Raw genomic sequence first — 16,852 nt, forward strand, 5'->3', positions numbered from 1 at the left:
AGCAGCCAAACTTCTGAATGCAGACACAGGCAGACAGAGCCACATTTTCTTATGAAGGTTTCATTACTACTAAAATATCAGTAAAGTCATGTTCAGGTTTCAAGCATCCTTCTCCAACTGTAGCAACACAAACTGCTTTCTGTGAAGCATTTGTGTAGCGTACATTGTATGCAAATAAGAATAGTGACACCTAAGTCTAGGTGAAATCTATGTCCAAAAGAAATAATTAGTACACACGGTACACCAGCTATATCTTCCATTAAGAAAACAATGAAAAGTCAACTAGAGAAGTACTACAGAAAAGCCCACTACTTATTTTTAGACTTCAACATTGTAAACTTGAAGTTCTTATGGAAGGAAAGACTGTTCTACTTACATGCACATAAACATACACATACATGGCTACTTGAATATAAATGCCTTCATTTATTTCAGGAAGATTCAAGGATATTTCTAAAAACTACTTCCTGTCCAATTCCTCAACTCTTGTGACACATGGAGTTTTTTTTTTAAAAAGTGTATGTATGGTATTGCTACAACTGATCTAACTGCAATCAACAATATGGAAAATACGAATCTTACAATGCTTTCTTTAGATCCCTAATACCTCTAAATGAATATGTCAATTAATTTTCAAGTAGTAATACAGAACACTTGAGCCATGATGCACCATGTATTTCTGGGGAAAACAGGTATTCCAAACAAGCAACATGCATTTCTTAAGTCTTCCACCTCTCAGGGAAACCACGTTGCGAAAGTTTATGCTCAGGTCTTAAACTTTTCTTTTGCAAGCTCTAACAGCATAGTCCTTCTAAGGCGAGGCTTCGAAAAGTTTTATAGGTGATGACACCATACCTGTGCTTAGGATCTGCCATTAACACTGCAACAAACAGATTGAAAATGAAGAGAATGAAGAGTTTTTATAGTAATAAAAAGAAAGTAAACTTTTCCCTTGGTTCAATTAAACTGAAACAGCACTACTATAAATAAAAAACTCTTGCAAGATTTGAACTGTTGCTGGAACATTAAAGGATCAGTCAAAATTACTGAGACCACTGAAACCGAATTTTCCACAGCCAGAGACTTACTCTTCTTTGACACCAGAAAACAACTGAAATAATATATTTAAATTCTCATCAGTTCATTTTTGAAGCCAGCAAACCCAGCTTCTCTTTCTTGCAATGTTATCAACTGAACAGAATATTAATATAAAAAATATCACTTCAAAAGAAGAAGTAAATAGTTCCTTTTTCTATATAAGGAACAGCTACTTCTTGGCTTCTAAGCAACGGCGTGTAAAGTTAACTTCCAGATCTTGAGAAGGACTTTGCATACCCTTTTTAGTGATCAAAACAACTGTGTGTACATACACTGCGAATAAATTCAAGACAGTGCTCCAAAGATAGACTAATAATCTTAAAGCACAAGAAAAACGTTATCTTTTAATTGTCAAAAGATAACTTAAAAGATTTGCAATGAAGTATTTTACTCTGACATGAGCTTACGCAAAAAAGTATCACTTTTGAAAACAAATGCCAGGAACACATGAGCCAGCAACATGTCCTTGCTGCAGAAAAATGGTTAACGGTGTGCTGGGCTGCATTTGGCAAAGTACGACCAGCAGGTAGAGGGAGGTGATCTGCTCACCTCAGCACCAGTGAGGTCATACCTGGAATGCTGGGTGCAGTGCTGGGCCACCCAGTACAAGAAAGATAAGGACATACATCCTGTAAAGAGTCACAAAGATGGTGAAGAGACTGGAGCACCACTCCTATGAGGAAACACTGTGAGGTGCGACTGTTCAGCCTCGAGAAGAGAAGGCTCAGAGGGGATCAATGTGTATAAATACCTGAAGGGAGGGTGCAAGAGGACAGGGTGAGGCTCTCTTCAGTGGTGCCCACTGCCAGCACAAGAGGCCACGGGCACAAACTGGAGCACAGGAGGTTCCCTCCGAGCAGCAGGCAGCACTTCTGTGCTGTGCAGGTGACGGAGCACTGGCACAGGCTGCCCAGAGGCTGTGGGGTCTCCTCCTTGGAGGTCTCCAGAAGCCGCCTGGCCATGGGCCTGGGCACCCTGCTCTGGGTGGCCCTGCTGCAGCAGGGCTGGGACAGGGGGACCCAGAGGGCCCTGCCTGCCTCAGCCACACTAGGATCCTGTGATATGTTGCAGGGGCACAATTTCAAAATCAGCTGTTGAAGATTTAGACAAATGTCCGCCACAAGAATTAAGCATCATGAAAGAAAACGGTGTAAGGGTAAAACAGTTGTTTTTTCTAAAAAAATAAAAAATAAAAAAATCATACCAGCAAATAAATTTGGCTAATCCCCTAGGATAACTGGCATACATCAGGAACTTTCCTGTTTTGACTGTGTTTGTATAATTACTGCTTCTTTGAGCTATTTAATTTTGCTTGCTCTCCAATGAATAAAAAGAAAGGTGGCCAACAGGTATATAAAAGATCTTTGTCCTTATTCTGTCAAGAATTCGTAGTTATCAGACCATTTATTTCCCCAAGCCTGAGAAAAAACTGGGAGAATTTGCAACCTGCTTATTTGCAGAGAGGTCTCTATCAGACTACCGGCTAACACGAATACTGCACTATTATCGGTATGCGTATCTTAAGATCACATACGAGGATACCACTGCACTCTGGCACAGCTGGTTCACAAGACAGAGATTACTGATTACATCACTTGCTGAGTGCAGCACTTCTACCACAGCACTGTCTACTTGCCCAGCAGAAGACGAGACACTCCTCCCTAACCACCTTCACCATCTATCTCAAGACCAGGGTTGTCTGGAACAGTCTGGATTATGCAATGACAGAGATGAGGTAGAGATTTGACTTGGTTAACAGGTTGCTCCCAGGTCTTGCAAAGCCTCCAAGTGTTGAGGCAGTAAAAGCATGCATGAAAGTGATCCTTACTGGTGACCAGTTGTGTTGTTCTGGATTAACAGAAGCAGCCATCTGCCTCCATATATGCAGTGGGACAGATGTAAAGTGACACCGAAGTCCAAAACACAACCTTTTCTTAACAGAATAGTGACATAAGAGATCTTAAGAAACACTCCCCCTTGAAGATGGTCTATCTCCTTGAGCACGGAATACCAATCCATGGGAAAAAAGGGATGGACAGGACAGCAACCATGTCTTTTTACAGTCCACCTGCAACTCCAATTTCCGAGAAGTGAATATGCAGTTGTCTTAGACAGTATTTAAGAAATCTGAGTCAGGAGCTTAAAACTATGACAACATGTAAAGGAATAATTATATATCTAGTGAGAAAGGAATGTATGAGGGAGGGATACTCTGTCAGGCTGCCAGCCCAGTGAGTAACAGCAAATGGCTCAAACCAGAAGGGCCTTTCCGCTGAAGAACCAGTTGGTCTCCTTTGTTTGGAAGATACAGAGAGTTCTGCAGGCTTAGGGCTCTGCAGTAACCTGCTCTGCACTCCCTGTGGATGCTGTATGGCCCACGCCAATCTACTGACTCCTGCCTGACCTAATCCATTCTGGAGCTTTGAAACTTACATCCGGAAAAGTCTCCTGTTTTTTCTATACGTAGAAATAATCTCTTAGAAACGAGAGGAAAACACTAAAATTATCCTGTCTTTTTGTGCTATGATGTACAAGCATAGTGACACATAGCCATCAATGTTTTTAAGCCATACATCTTTATATTATTAGATAGCTTCATTTTTCATAGCATTTGAGGGTTCAAAGCTACATCTACATTTATCCCTCAAGACAAATATGGACAGATAAGACTTTTTGAAATGCAGATATTAGTGGTGAAATTTCTTCTCCCAGCACTGCATACTGATAGTCTGATTGCTGCTTCTGGAGTTAAAACATTAAAGTACTGTAAACATAAAATGAAATATGACTTGGCAAAAGAAAACAACCACAAACATTCTAAGTTTCCTATAACCATCGTCTCCCATCCCCATGTATTTTTACCTTATGATCAGGGCACAGGAAAAAAAACCTTCTCTGTTTCAGAGCTGCTTAAATAATAGCTGTCACAGATTTTCTAAAAAATTATCCATTATGTTCAGTTTTAGGTAATCATTAGATCTAACTTTTGTCTAAGCAACAGAGTCTCATGCGATGCATGTAATGACCTGACAGCAATGAGAAAATTTTTTTAGAGAACTTTATCTTACATTCTGCTGACAGGTTTCCTATCCCTTCAAAAACACCTGGGAACTTATTTTCCACATCTATCCTTTCAGTGGATAGCATCTCTAAACAGTCCCATTGTCCAATGCTTTTTGATTTCAGAACAGGAATTTCTTCTAGAACAATAAAAATATTGCTTTATTCCCTCTTCATCCAGTTCAGATTACTCTCTGTACCAGCAGGTATACCTAACACATTGAGATAAACTCACACAGTTTGTTCTCCAGTCATTTATCTTCAGGCAGGTATCACGTTAAGCTTCTGCAACAGCGTTCACTCCAACTGGAACAGTTCTGCACAGAGACCTTCCTGACTGCTGCTGCAGCTGTCCTTCTTGATTAAGTAATGCTGAAGTGTCCTCATGTACAATTGTCTTTCTTTAAATATTTTTGGTAATTTTAATAGGTTTTTGCAAATAGCTTGATTTCTTGTAAAAACAGTAGCAGCTAGATGAAATCTTTTTCTTCCTTCTGAATAGGACAGCCTTGCTTCTGCTGAAATACCTGATAATTCTTAAAATTACCTCTTTAAACATAAATCACAATCACCTTAATCATTATATTTTTCTCAGTTTAGGGTCTTTGATCCCCATTTTCATCTCTTTAAACAAACTGTTACACATATCGTGAATTAGAAATAAATTACCTTTGAAAAACAATTTTTTGCATGTTAACTCAGGGAAAACGTGTGTCCTTTCAGGAGAGTCACAACCAATCTTTGATTGAAAGTGGAGATAAAATACGTATCTAAATCCTTTGTTTTCTTTTTTGAGATAGAAAGCAGACATTCACCTTTCTTAAAATTCCCTGAGCTCTTTTGTCTCCATGAGAAAATGTTTCTGTAAGAAAATGAACATTTGACCCTAACAGGCTATGACAAGGCTGAAGGAGTTAAGATTGGAAGGAAGAGGGAGTTTAAATGAAACAACAGTATCCACTCCATTTAACCTCTGAGTTTTGCTTCTCTCTGAAAAATGATACAGGAGCTTCCAAACAGGACAGTCTGTAGTCATTAGATTGTTCATAGTTACACAATGAACTGAAGGCTGCCTCTTGGAGTGATGCTAAAAAGACTGTTAACTGCTTTTGATATTTCCAATACATTCAGGAACAAGATGTAGGAATATAGATAAACTTAGGCATTCTTTGGAATGGCTAACATGTTCTTATGCATCTACTAGGTTTACAATGTTCATTTTCTCCATATATTTTGTTTGCATTTGCTGAACACCACTTCTGTCAACTGGAATTTCTTCCACCTACTGTAGTTTCATTGAAGTAAATTAACTTAGGTGAAAAGTGATGCCCAATTGAAAACACAAAAAAACTTCTGCTCATACTACAAAACCCTTCCGTCAACCAGAATCCTTTCTAAATAAGTCTATTTTGCAGTTTTGCATATATCAGTGTTTTTTCTTCTTATATACAAAACAGAATTTCCAATAATGGCTTAAAGTTTTGATATACTTATTACCAATATTGCTAGCAGATGTAACTTCCTGTTCACAGATCTCTCTACAGTTGCATAGCTTGGGAGAACTGAAAACAAGTATACTTGTATAGCTGGTGTAATTTAGCTGCTTTCCTATTGCTTGTTTATATGTGCAGGAGTGAAAAAGACTGGTTTCCCATGTTACTTGAGTTTCTCAAGAAACAAAATTGTGGTTTTAGTGGATTGCTGTGGCTGATGAACCCTGAGGTTTTGCCCCAACTCCGGTAGCTATTCTTTCCACAAACCCATAAGGCAGGGGAAGTTCTTCAAAGGGATGAGGGAAACGGACTTCTCCTTTTTCAGGCTGCCTGGTCCTTTCAGTTTGGATGACTTTGTTACCATGACACAGATGCTTGTTCAGAGAGAAGGGAAACTACTTCTGAGAGTTTGGTTTTTTTTTTTTTAAACGAGGTACACACAGAAAGATGTGAAAATTATTTTGTTATTTGGTCTGATGAGAATCCAGCTTCTGATTATAATTTAAATTTTGCGTGGAACACTCTCATCTGTTGAAGTCCGGTCAGTGGAACCCCTCAGTTTTTGTTTTCACAGAATGGTTAAAGTTGGAAGGTACCTCTGGAGGTCATTTGGACCAACCCCTTACTCCAGTAGGAACAGCTAGAGCAGTCTGCCCTGGACCATGCCCAGTTGGCTCTACAACCTCTCTGGGCAACTGTCATCCACACAGCACAGAAGTGTGGGAACTTCTTGTGTTTCAGTTTGTCCCTGCTGTCCCATCCTGTCAATGGGCATCTTATTTGTGTTCTCTTTTCAAGTATTTTATACCTATTGATGAGATCCCCATGAGACCTCCTAGCAGTAAAGTCACATCGCTCGCTCACGTTCAACTTGGTGTCCATCAGGACCCCCAGCTCCTTTTCTGAAGAGCTGTTTTTGAGCTGGGTGGCCCCCAGCACGTTCTGGTGCAGCCTGCTGTTATTCCCTAGGTGCAGGACTGTGCATCCCTCTGTTCTGAATTTTTTTTTTTCCCACACACAGTGTGCACGGACAGTCTTTTGGAGATCAGTAATAACGAAGACACTACATGCAGTACTTTATATTAGCTCTACTGCCTTCTGGGAAAAAAACCTGAATGTCCATTTACAAAAATGACAGATCTACGTGAAGAATTAGATTCAGCAGACCTTGCTGACAAAACCTCTTTCATAAACAACACTTCGAGCTTCATGCCCTTTGCTCAGAAGTTCTGCAAACTCAGCATTTTCAAAGGGTTCTGCTTCAAGTCAGCCTGTGTAGTTTGTAGAGGCTTCAGCTGTCGAAAGAACAAGGCATGATAAGGGGCATATCTCTTGACCCTTTAAAATCAGGCATAGAATTTTACTAGCTGAAGAAAGTACATGAAACCACGCTTATAAATTTTCTCTAGAATTAAAACTTCACACTAAATTTAACTCATGAATAACTAAAACAAAAAATCCGACAGTTACAATTTACAGACCTTCAGTTTATCTTTGATTCATGAGGTGTCGTAGGAAGAAACAAAGGAAGTTATGCTCTCATATCTTCTTTTACAGACTCTGGTTCAAAATATGTGGTATCAGTGGTAAGTAAGGCTAATATGGCAAGCACATTCATATATATGTTAAAGTGGGAAAATGGGACCTGCTTTCAAAAGGCTTTACAACTAACATCATGGACAGACCCAGAAAAAGAATGAAAAAGAAAAGAAAGCACTAGCCAAGAAGCCAACTACTGGTTATCTGCACTGTTATCTGCACTCACAATAGGTCCAGTGTTTTCAGTGGACACTGTCAACGTTCTTAGACTTAAATTACAGCAAGCAGCTGTTTTAGTGTACAGCTGAGCGTGACATAAGCCTGTGTAAATACTCTCCTCTGTCACATTCTTCTAAGTGGATGAGGATTGTTTTTTCCCTCCATTCATGTACAGCAATCCTCTTCCCCAAAAGTTCCAAGTAACTCTTAAATCGCACTTCAATTCTGCCACTGGAAAGCGAAAGAAAGTGCAGAGGGATAATACAATTTGTCAGATGGATGTATGTACCATGTAACAAAATGTCTAGTTTTAAGGTGAGTAACCCTGACAGCATTCCACAAACACATTATCCCTATTCCCTCAAGCCTATGTTTTCCAATGTCAACACGTCTGGTAGATTCCAAAGTCAGTTTTGAAAACAGCAGAGATAGGAAATCCCCGCTTCTGGATTCTGCTACTTCAGTACATAAAATAATTACAAAGCACAACGTCATGTGTTGGTACCTACAAAAAATACTGTAAGAATCAATTAATTTTGTTTCATAAAATTCCACACTGCACTCACATTTTAAGCAGACTAAACCTCTAAGCATTTTTTAAAGTTACATTACCAACACTAGTAAAAGCTGAAAATCCTAGTAGAGGTTATGATAAACATCTCTCTCTCTTCTCCTCTACCCTTAAGTTTCCATATACTTTTTGGGGCATTTAGAGGTCAGGCAGAGAAACTTGAGAACATACTGCAAGAAATGAGCAACAATTTTCACAGTACCAAAATTATTAAGTTGAAACCATGACATTGATTTGCACGAATAGGCAGCTGACCTCCATCTCATGACTTATTTTTAAACCAAACGATCTTTGAAGCTGACAACAACAGATAAATTGCTCAGTCTTCCAGCTCTCCGTTAGAGCCTGTAGAGATGGGACAGTCCACAGCAGAGAGGCCTGGCTCCTTTTCTCTATTGTAGTGAGACAAAAACAGTGGCACTGAACAACACTGGCCAGAAGCAGGCAACACAGCAGACAATGGGTCACAGGCAAGATGCTGCCAAAATGTGAAAGCTGACAGTATACCCTACATTGCCTGACTCTTACTCTTACTTATACATGCTACCTCCTTAAACACACTGTCTCTTGAAGAAGTTCCTGTGATTACTCTGTTGCCCTGGTGCTTGTAAAATGTGCATCTTCCTTCTCATTGAATTGTTTTGGGGATGTGAAGGATGATGGCCAACAAATACACATGGACTTAAAACAGAAGATAGTTTAACCCATGCTACCTAAAACAGATGAGCAACTCGGACACAAACATACTCCTTGGTGATCAATTACCACCTCGCACCATCACCACCACAGCTATGTCTTCAGAGGTTTACTTGTCTCTCAGACAACCAGGATCCCCGCAGCTGAGCTACAATCATTCATCAGCTGCTATTTAGATGCTTTTTGTCGATGATTCAATCTGCGTAGATTGAATGTTTCATAAGGTGCTCTTTCTAGCCAAGTTCAAGAAAATAATCCAAGAGTAAAAACTCCACCCATTTATGAATTGTTCAAGCTGCAGAAAATCATAAGCTTAGAGGAGAACAAAAATATATGCGAGCCGTTAATTGCTTCAGAATTCTTGGTTCTGTTGTCAGAGGTTGTGTCTTCTGACTGTTGTCTCATCCATCACTGTACACTCTGAGAGGAGTCTGGCTCTGTTTCTGTATCTTCCCTCCTCCTTCAGGTGAAGGCTGACTGTTATGAAATCCTGAATTCTCTTTCCCAGGCTAAACAAGATTATTCCTTGCAGCCTCTCCTCACATGCCATGTGTTTCATCCCCCTAGCTTTGTTTGTGGTTTCTCTACTGGACAGACTGCAGTCTTCTGACGTTTCTCATCCTGGATGAGTGGAAAGCTGGACACATGGTCTAGATGTGACCTCATGACTGCTATGTAGAAGGGGATAATCCCTTCCACTGACCAGAAGACACTCTTCCTAATGCCACACAGTATGTGCTGAGTATATGCAGTCTGTATGCACTGCTGACTCATGTTTAACTTCTCTGCCAGACCTCCAAGACTGTTTTTAGCAGAGCTGTTACATGTCCAGCGGGTTGCCTGTCCATACCAATGCTCAGGGCTGTTTTGTCCCTGGTACTGGATACAGCATTTACCTCTGCCGAACTCTTTGAGTTTTCTGTAGCCCATCCCTTCAGAGTGTGCCAAGATCTTTGTGAATGGCAGTTCTGCCTACAGCCTGCTTACTGCTTCCTCCAGTTTTCGAGAATACCAGTCAATGTCCACTCCAGTCAGCTGGTTTCCACCCTGCAGTTCTTGCAGTGAATTTCACTCCTGCAGTTTACTACCTAGTTTGGAAGAAGCTATGTTTTTGCAAAACACTGGGAGCATAACTACCGTAGCAACGTGAATTGAGGAAAGCTGCCACTGGTAAGCATTTAGATTTATGTTACTAAACTCCCCAACAAAACAATACTGGACCCATTACAATTAGCTTGGACACACCTATATTACACACACATATTATGGTAGAGCCAAATCCCGAAGAACTGAAAAGCCATGAAAAACCTCCCCAGAATAGGTGGAAGCAAAAGGCAGTTGAACTAGGAAGCAAAGTAAACTAAGAGGGACCAGAAAAAAACTTTGTGTTCTAATCATGAACCTCCTCTCCCATCTGGCATGCTACACACACACGTGCACATACATATGCATATGCAAGTATATATATCTCCTCTGAATCTCAAGGCATACAGACAGTAACAGTTTAGCAATCCAGATTTTAAAAGCAGATAAAATGGTTCTTTAGACACTATTCAGACATCTGCAAGCAGTTATCAGAAGAAGGTTTTTTTCATTTAAATCAGATTGTTTGCCTCTAGCATACACAGAAGAGTTTAATACTACGATGCAGAGAAGAACTGCTAAAAACAGTGGTAGAGAAGAGGTTGTTCTGCTTGGTAAAACTAGTTATAACCTGGAGAAGAAAAGACGGCTCAGTGCAGCCAGCTACAGCATTACCTGTCAAGCCAGTCACTCTCACAGACTGGGAACTAGCAAGCGTGAGACGCAGCCAGTTGGCTTTGGCGGAGTATTTATGGAGGATGCAGAGGCTTATTTACTGAATAATCTGGAGACCATCTGGTGGTATCCAGTGACAAGAACATTGAGCTGAAAGTGGAAAAGCCTGAGCTCTATTTTTGGCTCTGTCAACTATTCTCTGTGACCTCTGATGGCTCAGTTTCCCCATCTATAAATTAGAAAAAAAACCTTACTGCTATCTCTAAGAAATTTTGAGGTATTTCAATAAAAATAATCATTTATTCCTATTTTAGGGTAGTAGTAGTAATTTCAGAGATAGTTATTGGAATATTATTTTGACTCTAAATCTTCCACCTATATTTACAAGAAAATTAAACCAATCTCAACAGCGGTTGTACATAATTTGAAGTTGAGACAGAAGTTTGCCAAAGAATTTCAGAACAAGCTGTGCAGTTTTCCTAACTCCTACATTTCAAAAATAAAGAGGCCTTTTATTCTTAAAAAAAATATTAAAATGTTTCTTTAAAAAAGAACGTATGCTGACCAGCAAAAGTCCAGTTCTATGCACCTGAGACATTCCTAATGCCCAGGCCAATGCTCACTACCACACTGACTTGATAAAAGGATTTTGTTGCCATCTTGCTGAACCTGTAAATTAACGATCTGTAAAGGATAAGGGCAATGGAGTAACTAGATCAAAACCCACAAGACTTGTTGATTCTCTTCCTCACAACCAATCTATTCTGTTCAGAAGCTCACAGACTTTATCATGCAGTCTTTCTTAGATGTACTATATTACTGTATTATATTATGTACTGTATTACTGTATTAGTTTTCTCCAAACTCTATAGACAATTTAGGTCACAGAGACAATGTAAAACCATACACAGGCATGAAAAAAAAAAAAAAAAAAACAACCACACCAACAAAAAGTACCTCTCTGAGAATATGAAAATCTCCCGACAACTAAAAACTACCAGTAATCTGGATCCCACTTGAAGACAAAAAGACAATTTGTGCTGCAAGCAAAAGACTGCCATCCTTATCTGAAGCGTTGTGCTGGATTCTCCCAAAGGTTATAACATAGTGGTTTCTGCCTACTAGGATGATTCCCACACATATAGAATCCAGGCATGTCCCACTTTCTCCTCACTGAACTGGTCACCCTCGTCTCATCTCCTTAAGTCATCTGGTGTCTCACTGGGGAAGTGCTATCTAGGACAAAGAAATCTGTAGGGATGCTGGCAATAGTGGAAAGTGAATCTTGTGACTGAGTGCACTGGGGCTTGGTTGCTCAGAAAAAATGAAAATAAAGTGGAAGAGTTCTATTTTTAATGGAGCAGGAAAGAGGAAGAAAGGTAGCAGAAGGACCAGACCTCCCTCAGTGGGGAGGGAGAGGAAGAGAGAGAGGAAGGAAGGAATGTACTCTTCACAGATACGCAGGTCAATAACTAAACACATAACAATGAGGTTTAAATATAAACACTAAGTTATTTTCAACAATGCTCCTGCATATGATAGTTCCAAACTATGACCTTTCTTTGCTGAAACTGGAAGAGATCCAAGATATTTCAGGAAGAAGTTGAGTCTTCAGGTAAGTAGATTAACTTTTATGTAGTGTGTAAGATTTTCCAGACAATGTGTGGATTGGAAAAAGGGTTCTGCCGACATCCACTTTTCTTAGGAAGTGGAATAAAAACAATCAGAAGCCGCAGCAACTAAATTGAGTCCCAGAAAGTCAGCATTAGGCTTCCAAAATAAAAACAAGGAATATCGTTTCGAAAAGCATTTCAATGGGAGCGTTATGTGCACTTAAAAATGGAGCCTATTTTCTTGTACTGGAATTATACTACTGCCTTAGCTTGCATGATACTGTGTATTTTAGTGTTTTGTATACCTGCAATCTTCAGCACAGATTAATAAATTATGGCAGCATATCCTTACAAACTACTTAGGCAGTTTTACAGTTCAAGCAACCCTGGTGACAAGGGAAGAGGAAGGGGGAAAGTCCCTTGTTATTCACCCAGCAGACTGAAGAAAGGACTGTATGAGCTAGGAGGAACGTCATTCAGAGGTTAGTAGAGACAGCGTATTTTAAGCCACCTGTTAATTCCTTTTATTCTTAAAGCCACACCAAGTCATAGAAAGAATGTAACATCCAGCTCTTCGCACTTAGTTGCAGAGACTGTCAATCACCAAAAGTGCACAATGCAGGATGAAACAAAAACAAAAACAAAAACAAAAACAAACAAAAACTTCTGAAGGATTTTTTAAAGTCACATTTCTAACTCTGCTTGTCCTGATGCATTTTGCAAATTTGCTTACAGTAAGATTGCATGAAGGAAGATGACAGGTTCTTCCAACCTATCTCTTTTCAATTCTGCTAAACTAAGACTAATAAGATGAACTGTTATGAATTGTATGGATGTGTAAATCCATCCTTACATTTTGTGAAATAATTCCTTATCACAAAAAATAATTCTACGAATCATTAGCACTCAGTGTTGATACAGCATAAAAGCTCAGATGTATAGAAAGCATACACTTCCCTCTCCCACTTCTTAGTTCACTTGACATTTCAGTGTCCATCTTGAAAAACTCAACAAAACAACACTCAACAGGCATTCATGGGATCCCAGTTTAAGTTAGCTGCAGTATTGTTAATGGCTTCAGAAGGGCCAGCTTCAAACGAAAAGATGTGAATGGATGAACTTCATCTCAGATGAATATTTTTCACATAATAACTTGAAGCATGTCTGTTTAGCCATTAAGCTCTGCCTAATTTAGAACAGCTACTGAAGGTTATTTTTGACTTATCATTAGATCTCATGTTTTCCATATTTCATAGTAACAACTTTCCACAACAACTATCCTCTTTCCCTGTTACATTCATTTTATGAATCACGAGGAAAAGGGACGCTGAACATTTCTAACTAGTAGCATACACTTCAACAATGCGTTTTATGCAGATGTAAATGTCTGTAACTATCTTACTGTGGGGACTTAATGCTATACAGTTAAAACCATAAAATGGGAATATAATATGAGTTGCTAAAAACATTACCTATCCAGCTGTTTTCTACATCATTTTGTTTTGTTAATATATATTTAAAAGGGATACACAATTAAAATGCAGTAATTCACTAATTCGTACAAGTAGTTAAGAACACTCCGATTTTTATATTATAAAAGTTATTACTTTCTTTAGTGACATTATTCTATTTAAAGGAAATCTTCCTGGTGAGTAACAGAAGAAAAATCAAAAAAAGAAAAACACAGTAGTATATCAAATGCAGTTGTCACTCATTAGAAGTTGCTTAGAATTTCTTGAGGCAGTCACACTAAATCTCACTGGTTATGCTACACACATGCCCCTGTTATCCATCTTATCATCACTTTATGCTGAATATGCTGTAGATACAAGGCAGGATCTAGCCTACTCTCTTTGGCTATAAAATATCTTCCTCTCCAATATGCTGCAGGAAAGTTATCTCCCTGTGCTATTAAAAAAAAAAAAAAAATTATGAACTTTTATTCTCCCTGATCAGCCATGTAAAATTTTGCCTTTGCATTTACATCTGAAAATCTGTCCTCTACACTGTGCATAATTAGATGGATAGAAATGAGGGTGTGTTAAGCTTCACTGAGACAGAATGGCAGAAAATCTCTTACAAAAAAAACCAAAAGGAACTGAAATGAAAACACAGCTAGCCAATACCAACATTTTATGAATTGTTGCAAAGGTGAAAGAGGCACACTGCCAACGAAGACATGAGATTCACTTTTATACAAAACACCAGTCTGAAAATACTGAACATCTAGACCAGATAGGCTCAAGTAGCAATGCAGTGGGATGACTGAAACTTTCTTACAGAGCAGTAGATATTCCATTCACCCTGAGAAGGACAAATTACACAACACTCCACTTTTCTTAAAACTCATATTGTATCCAAAGGAGAATGGTTATCTGCAGACAGAAGCACAAAAGTTACATTCATATTTCAGTCATAGTGTAACTTACTAAACTGCTTGTTTAAACCCTACTGAAACAAGCTGTCTCATTAGCTTGGTTTTCTTAAGAAAGGAGACCCACGTTGCCATACTGTCTAACCACCGACCATGCCCCCTGACTGACTGTGGAACATGTTGGCCAATTCCAAACCAATGGGCCAAGGAGACAGAAGATACGAAAGTGCCTCTCAGTAGCAAGTCTCTGAAGACCATTGTTGGCTGGAGAAGGGAGCTGGTTCAACATTGATATTAACAGGGAATTTTTAGCTTGTTTTCAGTGGGTTATCTGCTTTGCTAGATTAGCAGCTGACCAACACACATGGTCTGAGCAGCCAGTCAGACTTATCTACCAAAATCCAGGGGGGTACTGGGACAACTCTGAGGAAAATCAAGCAACAGAAGACCTGAAGGAGACACAGACAACTGACTGTCACTGGTGGATTATACTGGACACCTACAATACATTCAGAGGCAACCTGAATTTGTTAGCTCCATTACTCATGGAAAAAAATGCAGCGTACAGGACTGAGAACACTTTTGAGTTCCCAGTGAAGGTATAAAAAAGCACATTACACCATACACATACCCCCTTCTGCCTAAGGTAAGAGGAAAAGAAGGAGAAGGAATGGAGAAAACAAGATTAAGTCACTTTCTGGAATCACACAAGATCAGTGCTGACTGCCAAAACAGGCCTTCTTTTTCCACTTGTGGATTTTCTATTGACTCAAGCTATAGTTCAAGTGCTAGTACTATGTACCAAGGATAGCTATATAAAATCATGATTGGCTTATTTGTATAATATTCAGATACTCAAATATATTATTATATTATCACAATATATTATAAAGAAATTATGTAATACATACTATATAAAACTTACAGAACCCTTCCCCAAATGTACAAAACTTTAATGAAGACCATCATTACCACAACACCAAATAACAAATTTAAGATACAAACGACAGCTTTGTTAACAGCTTTGGCAAACTCAGAACACTGAAAATCACTAGGCTGGATATTTAACAGGGACTTCTGTAATCAAAGACAAACACCATGGAAGTTCAAGACAAGGTCAAAACAAGATTTAGATCGGATTTCTAAACCAAAGTACTAACCAGAGGCATACTATGCTTACTGCTATACTGCAAAATGTATTAAAACTGCAACAGTGGCAAAAAATACTTAATAACTTTAAGGAATGTTTCCATCTCATGAAAAGAACAGTCTTTATTTAGAAGATGCTCAGTTCATGTGTCCAACATACCATGTTCTCTTCCACCTTACCCCTGAAAGCGAATTCACACAAATGATCAAAATAGAAGTTAAAATTTAGCTGAATCCTACTGAATATGGCTTATTACCAGCACTTGCTACCAGTCACAAAATTTTTTCAGATATATGGTGTGCAAAGACCAAGAGGGGCAAAATACGACAATGACAGAAAAAAAAAACCATTCTAGCCCACAGAGAAGAACAGCTAATAATTTTGAAGTTTACAATTGCATCAACAGGAAAAGTAAATCCATAAACTGAAGTTATACAGTTCACAGAATCATAGAATTAGCTAGGTTGGAAAAGACCTACAAGATCATCCAGTTCAACCATCCACCTACCACCAATAACCCCACTAAACCATGTCTGTCAATGCTATATCTAAATGTTTCTTGAACACAAGTTCCATGCTGCATTAAAGGGTATCAGTTCATAACAAAGTTTTTTGCTGAGTGTTTTCTATGCTGTAACACATATGGTATAAAAAAGCACTTTACTGACAAGAAAGGCAAATTTTCTGGACTAACCGATAACAACCAGCACAGTAAAGCCAGTCATTATTTTTTTCTGGTATCAGTGCTTGCTGTTTGTCTGCTTTTAAGCTCATTATCATTTTTTTCATATATTTTGACACTTACTTTTACATAGACACAGACTGTACTTCCAGCTCCTAAGTGACCTGCAGTGCAATTTACTGTAGTGTGTACTGTACAAAGTTCTTTGGTATCCACAGGAACAGTTACCAACTGATGTGAACTTCCTTCCCTAAAGAGCTTGTTTTGAATAACAAACTACTCCAGGGGGAAATACATTATCTTGTCTAATCAAATGTTCAAGTGAGGCTCATTTCATTCCAGGGTTTTACTATGTGTTGTGGAAATGTGCGTGACACTGACCTTTAATTAAGCCTCAACCCTAAAGGAAGACAGTAAAAGCTGAGCAGCCAAGACTGCATATGAGTTTAAAGCTGTATTTAAATAGCTTAAAGAATTAATTAAAATTTCCTGATTTTTTTAGTGTATGTCTTCTCTCAGGTATGTATTTTCACACAATACATGTAAAAGCGGTTTTGTAAATATCAGTAGTTATTTGTTCTTCCTTTGTAGGGTCAGCT

At 38.8% G+C, this 16,852-nt stretch overlaps 1 protein-coding gene across 1 annotated transcript in view; it reads right to left on the minus strand.

Moving 5' to 3' along the window:
• The window catches only part of GNAL (G protein subunit alpha L), a 95,272-nt gene extending 78,830 nt beyond the window's left edge, over positions 1–16,442 (minus strand). The window contains exon 1 of the mRNA XM_021388709.1: positions 16,377–16,442. The gene's annotated coding sequence lies outside the window, so the exon portion shown is untranslated. The remainder of the gene's footprint in view (positions 1–16,376) is intronic.

The sequence above is a fragment of the Numida meleagris genome, chromosome 2 (genome assembly GCF_002078875.1).
Source record: "Numida meleagris isolate 19003 breed g44 Domestic line chromosome 2, NumMel1.0, whole genome shotgun sequence".
Classification (NCBI taxonomy): domain Eukaryota; kingdom Metazoa; phylum Chordata; class Aves; order Galliformes; family Numididae; genus Numida; species Numida meleagris.